The sequence below is a fragment of the Camelus ferus genome, chromosome 15, assembly GCF_009834535.1.
Source record: "Camelus ferus isolate YT-003-E chromosome 15, BCGSAC_Cfer_1.0, whole genome shotgun sequence".
NCBI classification, from domain to species: Eukaryota; Metazoa; Chordata; class Mammalia; order Artiodactyla; family Camelidae; genus Camelus; species Camelus ferus.
Window position 1 is genome coordinate 48521539 of NC_045710.1, and position 17011 is coordinate 48538549.

Sequence of the window (17011 nt, forward strand, 5' to 3'; positions counted from 1 at the left end):
AGATCAGGGTTGCCTTACAGCCTCTCACTGACTGCATGACCTTGAGCTTGTAAACCTGCTAAGATCCACTTTCTCTGCTGAACGAGAATGATAATACTATCCTTACAGAATTGTTAGGAGGACCACAGGAAGCTAATGGACACAAAGTGCTTGGTACATGGAAGGAATTAGTACAAAACAGGTCTATCATGGCCCCTGGTGGGGCTGGGAGGAAACACCTTTGAAATGAATCTAAAATCAGAGAACGTGGGAGCTGTGTGGGATCAGAGTGGTCACTTGGGCCAACTCCTCATTTTATAGATGAGGAATGGAGGCTAAGATAAACTGAATTATCTGCTCAACAACACACACCTCCCAGCAGTAGAGGTGGCCTGAGCCACCCTGTCTCCTAACCAGCATTCCACTGTATTTCTTTACTGTATGGCTTTCTGTGCTGGATTGATACAGTCACTGGGTTCAGCAATCCCCTCTTCCTATCTGCCTCTTTCTTTCACTGTCTCCCTCCAATACTGTCAACTACTTTGTGTTTGGCACTGGCAGAGGGGCAGGGCAGGATTTAAAAGTAAATAAGATGTAGTTCTTGCTGTCAAGGAATTGGCATCATAGATGGCTCAGCTGCCATGAAGGTTCTCAGATCGATGAGGGGTTAATGGGGAAGTGGACTGACATGGGGCTCAGGGGTAAATCAGGCACCAAGAGGGAGGTAAGCCAGTAGGGCGGTTCAAGTTGGAGTCTAGAGGCAGGCAGATTGGGCTCACATCCTTGTCTTAACCTTGAGCAAATTACTGAAACTCCATATCTGGATACCAGAGATGATAAAAAAAAAATCTACTTTCTAGGATTGTTGTGAAGATAGATGAGAATGTAGTATAGTGCTTGGCACATAATAGGCATTCAGTCAATGAGAGCTGTATTGCTACAGGAAAGACACTACAGGAAAGACTCAGTGGAGAGGACAGAATAGTAAGCGTGGAATCACAGAATCACAATAAAGGATGTCTGATGCTAAGTAGTGAGTGATTCTGTTCCAACCTGGGGAGGAAAGTCCTTGCATAACGGTGACTGCTTTTCAGAAGTGAGTCCGAAGGTATTACACTACTCAGAAGGCTCAAAGTTACCAAAGCTTTCTCCAAAGAATGAACCTGGCCCCCCACCACGCTTAGCAAATGCAAGACCACTTGAATTTTTGGGGGAAGTCAAAAGTGGTGAATCTGGACTCTTTAAAAAATTGTTTATTTTATTTTTTGCCAAACTGTGATTTTTAAACCAGTTTCTGATTAGCAGCTTCATCTGGGCAGGTGAGCTCCTCTTGTTCCTTACAGGTCTATTTCAGATCCGTTTTTCATCAGCTCTGTTATTACACATTCTTTGCAGACTTGCTCTCAATGTAATAATAATACCCACCCTTTCCTTTACAGTGATTTATGACTTTATTAAAGCTCTTAGATTTCTGTTCAGATTTCTAATCTGTTGACTTGGGTCACTTTGTATAATTTAATTATCGTCAGAGGTTTTGCTATAGGTAGGGACACCTGAATTTAATTAATGCACTGTTTGCATATTTCACATCATAAATAATGATGTCCAATAAATTATATCTTAATATAAATCCCATAGTAGCCCTCAAAACAACTCCCTGCATTGAAATCCCAGCCGTGGATCAAATCTTCACCGATGGTACTTGACATCTAAATTTTTCTCCAGGACCTTTCTGACCACTCTGATGCTTCTTTTCTTTCACTCACTTATGTAACAGTTACACCCAGAGCTTTTAGATGTTGACCAGGAAAGACAGAGAGCAATGCAATCGGATTTTCTTCTCTGAGATTTTCTTTTCTAGATATACAGATATCAAGAACGTAGAGTGGGTAGGAGCCAGCTCATCTCTTTCTGGTTTCTTAATTACAAATCTACATAAAGATGGCTGCGGGTTATAGCGGAGTGGATGAGCCACTGTCCGGAATCCAGTTCCTTCAGGCTGTACAAATCAAAGTCACCCCTTTAAGAAAGTATTTCAATTCTAGTCTCATCAAAGAGTTAAAAAGCCAAAGCCTTTTAGTGTCTCGTTTCACTTACACACATAGCCCATTATAACCTGCATAAACAAGGATGACAAGTTGAGATTAATGAGAGTCCCCAAGTGACAGAACAATTTAATTGTCAGAAATCACAGGACCTGAACCTTACCAGTGTATTTATATAAGACAGCCATCGTCTAAAAACTTCCCTAATTGATTATGACCAATAAGTAATAACTTGGAAAGCAGTTTTCTGGTATACAAATAACAAATGACTCATAATAGTTAACTGAGGTATTAAGATGCATAAGGGAAGAATATTAGATTGACTAGATAAATGATTCATAATGTAAGGCAAATAATTGGAGAGCTCATACTCCTAAGTAGGATACAGCTCATAAGCAATGCTGAAAGTACATCAAATAAAGGGAACTGTGTTTGCTAAATGAACTCCCAGCTAATTGGGTATCATAGCTACGTTGCCTCTAGGCTCTATTGGGTCCTTCCTTTCTTTCAGGCACAGAAGCCCTCTGATGGATTCTTCTAAGCCACAATTCCTATTTTGGATCCTGCTGCCCTTGCAACACTAGGGTTTGGGGTCTGAGAGTAGGGGTGGCGGGGAGAGCGCCAGACACAGGCAAAAGCTGGACCGCATTATGGCGGAGTGTGTAACATGGCACCCGATCCTTCCTTTCAAGGCTTGGACTCTCACTCACCACGGGTCCAGCTTTGGGGATGCAGGTCAACCAGTGTAATGTCCCTCAGCAACCTCTTTGCTGAACTTACTAGCAGATGGAGGCAGCTGCTCGTGTAACTTTGGGGATTCCCTGGACCCGAGTATCTCCGTACCTCAGTCTGTGCTAGATGGCTCTCCATCTCAGATCCCAGCAGGCTCAGCAGCTGGATCAAGGTCACAGCAGAAGTAAGTGGCTATGCCCAAGCTTTCCAACACCAGGTTATGTTTTCTGTAGTCTCCGCTGACTATAATTAGGAATAGTTCCTCAAAAATGGGGTTTAAGAGCAGAGATCTTTTTGGCCATTATCCCTCTTGCCTTTGTCTGTAAGTTCAGGTTCTAGTGAGTGTTATACACTACTTACACGTTAGAGGGGTACTCGAGTTTCTCCTTGGGGATCTTATCTGGAATCCCACACTCCCAATGCACTCTGATTGACTTTACATTCTGGCTGCCCACAGGTTCCATGTTCTCCATTCTTTCTGAACGTCTTTTAAAATCCTATTCTGCTGATGGTATGTAGACGGGACTACTTTGCTAGTAAACTGGATACCTCCTTGGCTGCATCTTAGTTTAATTTTAAAATAATGACATCTTTCATCAACTCAGGGGAGAGATAAGCAGCATTTGTTAAGTGACGAGCTGCAGTATGTGTGTATGATGTTTGGAACCTGTGGGCAGCCAGAACATAAAGGTGTTTGACACATTATTCCATTCAATCCTCACCCAGTCTTTGAGAAATAAAAGATATTCTCCTTTGGATTTGCAAACGAGAAGCTGGAAATTGAGCAAAATCAAGTGACAAAACTGTGTATCGTACACCATCCTCCCAGCTCCCATGAAGATCTCCCAATCCAATGAACAAGTCTTCATTCCCAGCTGTGTCTGGTCCGTTTTCAGGCACAGGAGTGGGCACTTAACAAACACCATTAAAATTCAATTCTGCAAATGCTTGAGTTAGGCTTTAGTGTTAATGGGAGAATAATGTTTGATGGAGCAACACTGTCCTGTCCTTCCAACTAGAAAACCCATACTCAGTGCCTGATGGCAGTTTGGTAGGTATATAAGCGTAGGAGACTGTGCTTACATACATACATATTTTAACTGTCCAAAGAAACCTTTATGGATGTTAATACAGGTTTTGAATTTAGAAAGATGGTCAGGTCACCACTCTTCTCTAGGCAAATCCCTGCAACAAATGGCTTCTTGTCCTCTTAGGGCAAAGAGCCACCGTCTTTATAGCTACCTGCTGTTCCTTCAACCCTAGATGCGCTCTCTCCCACATACCTGCATAGCTCACTCCCTTACCACCTAGAAGTTTCTGCTCAAATGTCAGTCATTTTTTCAATGAAGCCTCCACTGACCACTTTAAGAGAGCAATCTACACCAGTGCCCAACTCCAACTCCCAACTTCCCAATCCTTTAGGCTGTCCAACTTTCTCTTTCTTCCCTAGCACTTAACATGCTTTAATTTATAGGAGAATTGTCTGATGTCTTCTCTGTATTGTTTATTGAGTTTCTCCCACCATGAAAATGTAAGCTCCAGGAGGGCCTGGTTCCACCTCTCTTATTCACTGATGTATCCCAAGTGCCTAGAGAAATGCCCAGTCAATAAGGGCTGAATGAATGATTGGATGATAATAAATACTTGCTAGATGACTAGAGAGTAACCTATTTTTTCCTTAGGTAATTCAGGGTTTGTAATGAGGTTTAAGCAGCACTTTGACCCCAGTATTCTCATTATCGTGGAGTTAGTAATGATGCGCCCTGGATTGGTGTTGCTTTTCAAACCTTCCTCATTTTATTAGTCATTCCGCCTCTCAAATTTCAGCTGAAGTTGTGAAATGATATAGACACTATTCAGTTCCTTTTTGAGCACAGGAAAACAAATATTAAACACTTGACGTCTCGTTTTTAGTAGCTACCAGATCCAGAGCTGACATGCCGCCATCTTGGTCTGTCCTGGTTGTTGCACAGACGAGGTGATCAAAGCACTAAGGCAGTGAGTGGGGCGCTCAAGGTGGCCCTGTTGGTGAGTCGTGGGGATTTGAGGAGACACTTGAATGCTGGTGGTTAGCCTCTCAGTGTATCCTTGTTGGACTGTATCATAACCTACCAATCTGGCTTGTGTGTTTATAGGGAAATTTATTTTTTAAATTGTATGAATGTCTTCCCTCCCTCTTCTCTTCTTCCATCATCTCCAAGACAAAAGCTGCCATTCAAGTGACCAGAGTAGTGGGGATAGTTCGGCTCAAGTCTGGCCTATTTGCTTGAGAAGCTCAGAGCAGTTCTTTTTGACTGCTTCTTCTGGGCATGCCTGAAAAATAACCCAGCTAGCATTCCCCTAGCCCCCATCTATGATTTCATTGGGAAACTATGCATAAGATACTTTGGAAATAAATATACACAAGAAATTACAACTCTGTTTGAATGACCCTCTACCTTGGAATGTCTAGATCTGTGAGAATTATAAGGCCAAGAAATATGTCCAGGCCTGCTGGCTTGAAAAGTTACTCTTCCTTATATGGAATCTGAACAGCCAGGAAAGCTGAAGTTGTATAAACTAAATGGAGATTTTTTTTTTTTTTTCCCAGCCACTTATGGGCCTCATCCTTGACCTACTTCATTTATAGGCTCCTTTAAGATACTAGGCCTTGAAAGTTCATTGCCTCCTTGATGGCCTTCCAACAGTGAATTTCAGAACAGCCAGTGCTTTACATGGACTTCATATCAGGAGGATCCAAGAATGGATGGACCCAGAAAGGGTCAGGCCAGGAATATGCACGAGTGCAATTATATCTGTAGATTGTGGGGCCTGCTAACCATGTGGGGGGCTGGTTAGAGCACCCCAGGTACAGTTTACTCATTACTGATGGAAATTTTAAAATGTAGACTTTCAAAATGTTTAGTCTGGTTTTCAGTAAGAAAGAAGGGCAAGGTGATTCAGACAAGGACCCACAGCACAATAAATATTTCTTTTACTTGGTTTCCTTGATAATGGAGAACATGGAGCAATGGGCTGCAAACCTAAAGCTAAAAACAGAAATTCTATTTTTTTTAAAAAATAGGGGTAATTCTTTTCTCTTACACAATGAATGGGAACATTTTGCAATTTTGGCTTGCACAGAATCTCTTAACATAAGCAACTCAGAGTACTGACAGCGTCTGTTGGAAAAGGTTGTGTTTTTACTAACCCTCACCGGCAGTTCTGAAGTCTGCCTAGGTTCGAGTCCCAGCTCCACCATTAACCAGGTTAAATTTCTTTTCCTCCCTAAGCTTCTGTTTTCTTATCTTAGACATGCATATTGAAAAACAGTTCCTGACTTACAGAATTGTTGTGTTTAGTAAGTTAAAGCAACAGAAATACAAAACCTGATGTGTACAGAGTGGTAAATAGATACAGTTATTACTCTTACCAGCCGTATTATAGATGGCCAGACTTGACGATACTGGAGTTTCTAAGAAGTGGAAGGTAGATCACAAAATGATTGCACACATATTGAAAATGGCCCCCTTAGTGAGAACTCATTTGTTACTCAGGATCCTTCTCCTTTTCTCCGTATAGGTCCACATTTTCAGTGAAAGTGGGGAAGCCTGATAGTTACCTAAATAATCCAAAGGAAGTGCTGATTTTGGCCTTTGTTGCTGCAAGTTTTTGGACGAGAGCTTGCATTTCATAGATGCTTAGAGTATGATCTTGTACTTCACTTCGCCGCATAGATATGTAGAGATTAATCTGCACATGGACCTAGAGATAGAGAGAAGATTGTAGCAGAGAGCCCATCGCTTCTCCTCCCCAGAGCCTACATGTCAGTGCTGGCTCACACTGCTTCCACTTCAAGGCAGTCGCTCTTAGGCGGACTTCGTGCAGGGGACCCTGAAAGCACGGGGAGGCGTCCCGACCCCTCAAACAAGAAAAGCTCAGCTTTGAGGAACATACTAGAATTTGGAAATGAGTAAACCTACAAAGAAGATGTTTTGGGTTTAGCATACCTAAGAGGTCTGGGGTTTAAGCTTAGTGTTTTATTTGAAGTGCATGGCAGGAAGTGGAGTTAGTGCCGTGAGCTTTTCCTGTACTAGTGCCCCTGCAGATCTGAATCCAGCCCTGGTCTTCCAGATGATTGGAAGACTTTTATAGACATTTAGGTATTTTGTCACCAAAATAAATACATATTTTACATTTAGGGACGGCTAAAGGAAGGAATCTCAAATTGGTTTATAAGCTCAGTGATGGAAATAGAATGTGTATTAAATATTTCCATTTCATTTGAAAACACTATTTGCTGTTAGAGGCTTTGATATAATTCAGGCTCTGGGTAACTGACTTTGGTAAACCTGATTTTCTAGTTTTTAAATCTCCAATCACTAAGCATCTGGGTTTTGCTCTTTAAAGAAGCTAATACTCTGATAATGCTTAATATTTGCCATTTTCAGCAAAGCCAGCTTTAAATATTTCCGAAGGCTAATGCATGATTTGTCTAAGCATTTTAGCTACATCTAATCTTTCATTACTGTTGAAGCGCATCTTTATTTCAGACGGTTCATTTGCTGACTTTCTGCAAAGTTCAGTTTTTGCTACATGTCTGATCAAGCTTAACAGTAATTTCCTATATTATATTAGCCAAAGTAATGTTTGTTTATGAGCTTAGAGTCATATTTATTAACATCCATGATTAACTGAAAATTGCCCCATGTGGTATTTCAATCCACAAATGTGTTTTGATTAGAGAAGGGACAATTATTCCATTTGCATTTGATTCTAACACAAATGGTATAATTTTCAGCTCTCTTAGTCAAATAGATAGTAGTGGAGGAAAGAAGAGGTAAGGCCTTGGAAAGATCGCCCACGTGGCTGCTGCTTTCTTTCTGATCATTTAGACCCTAACATAATTTTTTTTCTTTGTAGCACATTTCTGTAAAATAGTTTTTGGTATGGATAATTACCTTAATTGTTCATATACTCTCTAAAGTTTCACTGGGGCATTATCTATTACGCTGCTTGAAATTGGTCATTGTGTGCTTCCTAATATTATTCATCTCCTTTAGGATTGGATGTCTGACTATTTAGATTTAATACTTGACAAATATGATGTGTCTAGAAATCTGAAATAAGAAATAAGGAAAAACATACTTTGAAAAGATGATTTATGTTCTCTTTAATTCTGACTACTTTTCTCCGATGCTGTCTTGACCTGATACAAATCTCCAAGTCTGCTTTTTTTTTTTTTTTTTTTTTTTATCCAGTAGAGGAGAATTTAGACTTGCACAGATTACTTGGACACACAGGGAGGATTCTGTTTGAGTGTCTGATACTGCTGGAGTCTGGAATCTGATTTTCTGATCAGAGGCTCGGGGTGGTATTTGGAAGCACTGTCGTTCCAGCATCGGGTATAACGGATGCCCAAGGCATGACTCGGGGGAGGGTGATGTTGGCCATCCCAGACCTGCTGACATGGCAGTCATCTGGTAGGAACTCTTAGCAGACTGTCACTTTTGCTGGAGATAAGAACCTCCCTTTGGGGCCAAAAATCTCTGTCCTTTCTGTCAAACAGAGGAGTCACTTTTATTTGCAATTCAGAATGGTGACATATAAGATGATCTGACTTTCATGGCCTTCCTTGGGCTGAGAGCTATATAGACCCTTAAGTTTTGTCCTGTAATCTTTTAAAGCTGGGTAGAGCAGAAGGACAGAAAGACAGCAGTGCCTAGCACAATTCCCAGCCCTCCCTGTGAGGTAGATTGAATGAGTGAACGAATAAATACATGAACTGTTCAGAACATCCTATGTGGCCACAGGCCTGGTTCTCCCATGCCAAGCTTCTGTGCTTTGGATGTTTCTTCACTTTGTTTGTACAACCAGTTGTATCCAAAAGTTTAACTCTCATTCCTAAAAAAACTTCCTATGGATTGGGAGCGCTTCTTAAATTTGTTTTGATCAGCTTCAATCTGCATAGAACCCCCTTTTCGTGCCAGAATGCCAGCTTTAATAAATCAGCCGGCTCAAATTGAATAAATCTATTTAAATACTTATAAAATATTAAGGATGCATTTGGGAAAAGCCTCTAAGGTTATTGTGGCACCCATGTACCTCACAGTAACTAATTTATTAAGCAGTTTGCAAACCTGGGAAGAAAGGAAAAAGAAAAATGGTTTCATAAACCAAGAGCAGAAGCCAATTTTTCAGCTCAGATGATGAAAGGAAGCATGCATTTCTAATCAAAAAGACAGATAAGCCTTCTCTCTCCCACCATTCCCTCACCGGCAAAGTGCCTTTTCATCATCAACAACACTCCATTCCTAATGGCTGCCTGGGCCTTTCTGCACCTTCTCCATACGCTGGTAATGTACACACAGCATCCCTTTGAAACGAGAGCCCATTAGCTGTGGCAGACTACCTTTCCACATGACGTTCTTCTGTTGCAAGTCGTCAGCGCAGTGTTAAATCATCCCTACTGGGCATGCTCGGAACCCCATCAGAGGAATAAACTGATATTTAGAGCCATAGCATGAAAATTGCTTTTCAGCCCCCTTGAAGGACAGTTAAAAAAAAAAAAAAAGAGGAAGAAAAGCAAAGGGAAAAGGTCATAAACTAGACAGGTAACACCAAGCTCATTCTTTTACCTTGGAGCTTTCCTTCTTTGGATTTCTTGGGGTGATCATTTGTGACCCTGAGTCTGATGTAGGTCATGGCTGTCTCTTTGTGCAAAGAGTAGGGTCAGGGCCCCCATATCCCTCTTGTTCCGTCTTCTAGGTCATCTGACACCTAATATTACCTCCCCTCCCATAACAGTGCCATAAACGTTTGTATTAGTGACAGATGTCATTTTAAATGTGTTTGGTCTGTCCTGTGAGGTTCTGAAATCTTGCCTTTCTATGGTTCTCCATGCTATCTTGCACACGCATTGCTGATTGCAGCAGTCGTGAGGGCCTCCGGAGAATCCTGTATACCTGGATCCTTCTTCTTAAATGCCTTAATTGTCCCATCCTGTCCCACAGGCTACCCTGGAAGGGCGCTCACTTGTCCCTCCTGCCTCTCCCCACATGGGTTTATTAAGCGTGTACCGACATATAATAATAATTATATTATGTTTAATACAGCAGATGTGAAACACATGGAAATGGTGGGGGCAAGGAAGACAGAAGTTGTAGGAGTCACTTGGTGATTTCTTTCCAAGGGCCAGTATCAACAAACTGCATGCTACACCCAGCTCTGGCTTATCTTAGCATCATCTGCCAAGTTGGTGCAGGGAATAATAAACGTGGCGCCCAACGATGCCTCCATCAGGTCAGTGATGGTTTTTACAGACCCACTGCCTGGACAAAGAGAAGATTTTTCAGGGTAGCCCATACCTCCTTCTACCCAGGGTAAAGGTGGGGGGTGGGTGGGACTTGATTGCCCACAAGCTACACAGCTATTTAGAGTCAAAGCATTTGTTATTTTAGGTCTGGACTCCTAAGCACATTTTCTCAAGGTGTTTATGTCAAGCTCTTTTCCATGTTTTTCTCACTCCAGGAAATGGACATGCTTAAAAAACAAGACTTTGGTGAATTGTTTTCCTGCCAGTGACTGGTGGAAGGAACTGGACTCATGTTTACCAGCAAGGTAGGGTGACGGCTCCCAAATCCTCTGAGATTAAGACCACGCTGAGGCTTGCTGTTCCTGAACATAATTCATTTTCTTGTCATTGTCAGTGCCTTCGAACACACTCACCACATCCTGGACTCTTTGGAGGCACAGCCCTCCTTGGCTGTAGTGGCTCTGATCTGGGTCAGTCCGGTTCCCCTGAGCCGTCAGCACATCTGAGAGACTGGGTCCCTGAGATTTTTGCCTTTGATGGGTTTTGTCCCTTTTGTGGTCACCACTTGAATCAAAGTTTGGTGGAAGCTTTGAGCCAAGTAGAGGGCAGAGCTTTAAGATCAGAGCACTGGAACTGTCTTTCTCTACCCCAGGCAGCGACTCCCTGCAAGGGAAGTGGTAAGAGGACGTTCAGCAGTTTCTCTGGGCTTCTCTGATGGTAAGATTCCCGTGGTCTCTCCAGAGAGCCCCATCTCCCAGGGAAATTCAGATTCAGTAATTCTTCTTTGAGGCCTGAGAATCTGTTTTTAATTGGAGTTCCAGGTGATTTTCCTCAATAGGAAAAGTTCTTTGTAAGGATTTTGGGCAAGTTGTTACTGCTAAACACATGCTGAAAATTCCTGCCTCGACAGCAAATTGAAGAGACTTTTAGTGCATTGAAGGAAGGCAAGCAGGCAGGCAGGCAGGCAGGCAGGCAGGCAGGCAGGCAGGAAGGCAAGCTTTTATTCCAAGTCCAGCGACATAGAGTCTACTGGATAAAATAGTCCCAAAGACAAGTCTGTTGTATGGGGAGGATAGAGGGAGGAGAGAAGGATGTGATTAGATGAGAAAAGTTCTGGAAAACACAAGGCAGTGTCAGGGATTGGGGGTGGGAATGGGGGGAACTCAAGGAGACTTGAGCCCCAGGACAGTTATCTCTGCCTTTCACAAGGGCTGGTTTTAATCACTCCCTTGTACCTTTCGCTAGTGTCATTTGTCAAACCTTCGCATAAAAGTTGCAAAGTGAGGTTATTCAGCGGGTACCATCATCCATCTCCCGTTATTGACCGGAGTGGGAGGTGGTGTACCATTCCTCTGTCTCCAGCCTGCCGCCAGCTTTTGTTCTGTCCTGAAACCCCAGCCCCACGCTGGAACAGAGTGGGGCCCCTGGGCCTTTCCAACAAAGCCCTTTGCAGCCCGTTGCGTGTGCCTCCTGGGTGTGCTCTCCCGGCGCCTGCTTTAGAGACTTCCTCTGCTGGGGATTTATCCGATTTGAAACAAATCCCTCAGCTTTGGTCCCGAATCCCATAATTTTAAACTGTGATGATCAGAGTTGTTCATCAAACTCTAATAACAATGTGGTAGGAGCAACTTTCTTCCATCGCTGGTATGCTGCCTGCTCTGTCTTTGGTCACCCTGGCTGCTCTCTGCTGTCACGCTGATCTCCCCAGTGGGGGAGAGAGAATAGGCCCCAGTGCACGGGTGGATGAGAACAGGGGTGTATCCTCACGTACATGACTTGGCCCCCCCCCCCTTTAAACCCAAAGACCACTGAAAATCCAGTACGAAGCAGCTAGTATGTGCCAGGCAGTATTCCAGGGGTTGCATCTGCGTTAATTTGTTAATCCTCAAAACAACTCTACAAAGTTGGTACTATCATCAACCACACTTTACAGATCTGGTCCATGATCACAGGGAAATGGATTCAGGCCCCCAAGTCCTACCGGCTTACCTACCTCTGAGGGCCTGGCCCCGGAGAAGTGGTGGGATTGCGATGGATGATGATACCACCAGTCAAAGGGAGGGAGGCACACGGGACATCGTGGGTTGGTTGGACAGGTAGTAAGAAAGCTCCCAGAGACTCATTCTGAATGACAAATCTGCGTAAGATTAAAAAAATAGTGCCAGCAACTGGAACTGTAAGTTGACTGGAAATTTCCCTTTGCCCTGGACCAGCTGAAATGCATAAAGGTGAGGCGAGTGGAATGATGGAGAAGGAGACAATGAGGCCCAGCAGCAGCTCCACCCAGGACACATTGTGGGATCATATAATTAGCATCTGATGTCAGTGAAGAGCGTACGCTGACATATGAACTTGATAATACATACTTTGAAACTCTTTTTTTTTTAATATTTGGCCCTTTACCAACTTTATAGTAACTTTATTTCTAAAAAAAGATTTCTTTGGTTTTACTTACATTTATTTTTTATTTGATAACAAAAGGTGACGATACTGGCCCCCTTGCTGAAGGTACCTATCTCCTGGCCCACAGCACGTGACTTTCCTTTTCAGCCTTTCTTAAAACTGATGCTTGGGGGGATAGTATTGTTTAGCACATCAATGCTTAATAGAAATTTAATGCAGAACACATAGGCCACGTTAAAACATTTTTAAGAAGATACAGCTGGTTTTAATAATATATTTTGTTTAATCCAACATATTCAAAAATATCATTTCAACAGATCTCTGGAATTTGGGAAGTGTCTTTTACACTTACCACATATCTCATTTAGGACTAGTCACCCTCCACGTGTTCAGTGGCCACATGTGGCTCATGCTGTCATGTGGGAGAGTGTAGGTAAAGCAGTTACGGGGCAACCAAACTGGTCATATTCTGGCCCTTTTGGTTTTTTTTAGCTGCTCATCCTTCAAAAAGTTAGTTTACCTCCCGAGGCCTCATTTTTCTCACTGGCAAAATAGGGATGGTAATAAGGACCAAATGAATTCGTGCATGAAACCACACTGCACCCGGGCAGAAGCACTCGGGAAACGCCAGCAGCGCCAGGACTGTGACAGCCGGGCTCCCACCCTGGCTTCCTTCTCTCCGAACCTGTGCAGGCTAACGTTAACGCTCAACTTTTAAAAACATCGGGCTCCTTATTTCTGACTGTAACTGTTGATTATTATACATCTACACATTAGCTATCTATGTATCATTCTTATGTTCATCTGGTAACTCTCAAGGCAGGGCGTCTAGTGAGCAGAGGCCAGGGACACCCTACAGTGCACAGCACGCCCCTACCCTCCCCCGGCTGTCATAACAAAGGGTTACCTGGTCCCACGTTTTCATAGTGCCACTGCTGACTGCCACGGTTGTTTAACCAGACTAACCTGTGTGCATGTGTACATATGACTGTATTATTCTTTGATCCTTTTGAAGCAATTTAGACATGGAAACAACCTAAATGTCCATTGATGTATAATTGGATAAAGAAGATGCAGTGTATATGTGTATATATATATATACACACACACACATACACAATGGGCTAGTAGTCTTTTGTATGGACTCGACCATAAAAAAAGAATGAAACAATGCTGTCTGCAGCAACATGGAAGGACCTAGAGATTAAGTAAAGTAAGTCAGACAGAGGAAGATAAGTACTATATGATATCACTTATATGTGAAATCTAAAAAAAAAATGATTGTTTCTATGTTTCTATTGTTTCTATGTCTCAAAGACATAGAAAACAAACTTATGGTTATCAAAGGGGAAAGGTTGAGGGTCAGGATAAATTAGGAATTTGGGATTAGCAGATACAAACTACTATATGTAAAATAGATAAACAACAAGTTTCCACTGTATAGCACAAGGAACTACATTCACTAGCTTGCAGTAACCTATAATGAAAAAGAATATAAAAAAGAATATATATGTATAACTGAATCACTATTGCTGTATACCAGAAACTAACACAACACTGTAAATGAACTGTAATTCAATTAAAAAAATAGAATATAAATTATAAACAAATGCTGATAGAAGGTACCATCCCTGATCCTTGAGATGTCTCTCACTTATTTGTACAGAGGGATTCTGCACCCCAAATTCCAGAAATAGTCTTCCTCGGGCTTCCCAGAGGGGAAGTGCTGTGACTCGTGCAGTCAGAGGCAGGAGGCGATGGGCCCCCACGCTCCTGTGGCCCGCCACCAGTCAGCTCCATCATTGTGGGGCTGATGGGATCACGTCAAGGGTTTGGCTGCCACTGGACTTGCTCCTTTGCCAGAACTGAGTGCCATGGGAAAGCTGACAGCGGCCTTCCCGGGGTCCACCAGGTCACAGGACCCAAGGAGGAGTAGCAGGAGCCCCACGGTGCCAGCTCTGGGGCAGGTGGTCTGCCCCTTTCTCTCGCTTACGTTGTGACGAGCGAACTCCATTTACTCTGAGCTCTTGGAGGGACTCTGAGAATGATGGTTCTACCGCCCCACCTTGAAGATAGCTTCCGAGTGCCAATTTCCTTCACAGGGGGTCCTCGAGGACTTTCAGACTTGCTTTTTCTCCTCTTTTTTTCCCCTCCCAGGCCTCTCGTATCATTGCCCTAATTCCCTTGAGGTCTTCCAGTGAAAGTCTCTGGGGTTTCTCAGGTTCACCTTGGAAATGGCTTTGTACCTGGTGGAGGCATGGAGCCCATGTCACTGAAACCCCCATCAGGCATGGGTTGCAAGTCCCCTTGGCTCCTAATTGGACTGAAACCTCATTTGTGACTCTCCTTGCTGCCAAAAAAAAAGCCGCTTGGATGCCCCCTTGATTTCTGCCTTCCAAGGAACAGCTGTTTTGTTTGTTGGTCTGTGTTTGCGGTTTCCTGGTGAGGCTCGCTGTGGATGGCGTCTGTCATCCCCGTGCCCAGAAAGCATCCCCCGCGCCGCTCGCTGCTCCGTGCGGGCAGACATGGCACTGGAGAGGAACACACCATGCAGCTCCCTCAGCTGCTCACGCCACACCTGGCAGCCTGGGCTGAGGGGGGAAGAGATGCCCCGATGCAGACACCAGCTGCCACTTATCCCAGTGACCTAGTTAACTCCCCTGGTCCAAAGACCACTCTCCACAAAAGAGCACAAACTGACAGCAGAATCCTATGGCTCTCCATTAAAATTCAAAGTCAGTATGAACCCCAAGAGGAAAAGCTCTGGCTTGAAGACCACGTCTGGTGAACAGATGGTTGACGGCCAAGTGGCTGGCTCTGTGCTCTTGCCGGTGCTGGGGAGCTGTTCCTCTCCCGATGGCTTCCTCTTTCACCAAACCATCAGCTTCCTTCTGGCCACCTGGAAAACACAGAGTCAAACACCTGTCCACATGGATATGCTGAGCACTGGGCCTGCCTCCGCTGCTCAGTCCGTAGTGCCCGCCTAACTCAGCATTCACCAGCTGCTTTCCTGAGCGCAAGGCGGGACCTCAGGCTTTGATAAGGGCGTCAACGACACACTTAAACCACCACAGAGATGATGCTTTCCACGTCGTGGGGAGGTGCCGCCGGCTTGCAACCCGGGGCCCGCCAAGGTTTGCGCAGACCTTGGGTGGGGGAGGGAGGCTGCAGGAGCACAGAGCGAACCCAAGTCCAAGTCTGGGCCCACCCAACGCGGGCCTCCGGAGCGCTGGGGCTGAGGAGCAGATGGTGGCTTGTCTAAGCCGGCATTCTGCTCCCAGAGAAAGGAAGGCATTCTGTTGGAAGCAGCCAGGGAGATCATCATTTTATGTAGAGCACTTCTGTCCTTTGTCTTGGTGGAGCTCAGTTTATGGAGAAAGCCCAAGAAAACAGAAGAGAGGAGAGATGGTTTTGCCTCCGCCTTGATGAATGTGTGGCGTTTGCATCTCCTTTTTGTTTTTTTGGCAGGCTGCTGTTGAATCTGTGCTGCTTTCATCTCCTTTCATTTTCTTGTCACCACTCTCATCCTGATAAAAATGATTGTTCAGCGTTGTTAACTGTGTGGTTCAAGGCGAGCAGCACGCTCTATCCCACTGTGAGATGCCCGATGTTCTCTGAAGCAGGATGCAATTTGAGGGACTGTCAGGTCATTTTGGACGGAGGTGGTACCAGAAGAAATACCAGAGTCTGGTTTGTGGAGACATTTATGAATAATTAGTGGTAAAAAAGGAATCATTGCCATCTTTTTTCCTGGCCTAACACCTGCATCAAAGTGGAGCAATAAATGGACCCCAGCATTCTACTGAGTGCTTACTATGTATCAGGCACTGTTCTAAGTACTCAATTCTAATAATAAACTAATTTAAATCTTTACAGCCCTGTAAGGGAGATATGACAGTTTTATCAATGAAGAGTCTGATGCACAGAGAGGTTCGGTAACTTCCCGAAGACCACGTTGGCCGCAAGTGCTTGGAGGCAGGGCAGACCGGACAGCACCCCAGCCTTCTGGAGGCCCTTGGTTGTCCAGGGCTGGAAAACAATTATGAATTACATTCATTTACTTCCTAGACTGCTTAGAAACTCGCTCATTTTAAAACATTTTACGACAAGACAATTATAAAATTCCAACATTTAAAAAATTCCTATTTCAGGCAGCTCTTTCCCAGACTGCCTAAGTCATTTCCCCACGGGTCTCACTCAGGCCTCTGGGTTGGAGGCTTGGTCAACGCCTCTTTTTAACTCGGTCCTCACAGACTTCAGTCGCTATCCTAGCCTCTTGGGCGATTTCCAGTCTTGTCTCCTTCTAAACTGCTCAGAACTCTGTGAGCAAAATAACTTGGTGATTTGTGCTGTGAAGTCCACGTGGGCTCGGCGAAGTGTGGAAAAGCAGGGGCACAGTTACAGCTGCCCACTGGACTGAGCAGGGAGAGACGAGGGCCTCCCCACTCTGTCTCCCCTCTTCCCCTGGTGCCCTCCTCCTCCTGGAGTTGCCTGTCCCCTGATGCGTCCCAGGTACCCACTTACTTCATTAGCGCTGGGGAGCAATTATCTCCAGCTT

General features: G+C 44.1%; 1 long non-coding RNA gene across 2 annotated transcripts in view; it reads left to right on the top strand.

Moving 5' to 3' along the window:
• LOC116669013 overlaps positions 1–17011 on the top strand; it is a 456094-nt gene that overhangs the window by 125463 nt on the left and 313620 nt on the right. For both annotated transcript variants that reach the window (XR_004326383.1, XR_004326384.1), the window contains exon 12: positions 10266–10355. This is a non-coding gene — a long non-coding RNA (uncharacterized LOC116669013). The remainder of the gene's footprint in view (positions 1–10265; positions 10356–17011) is intronic.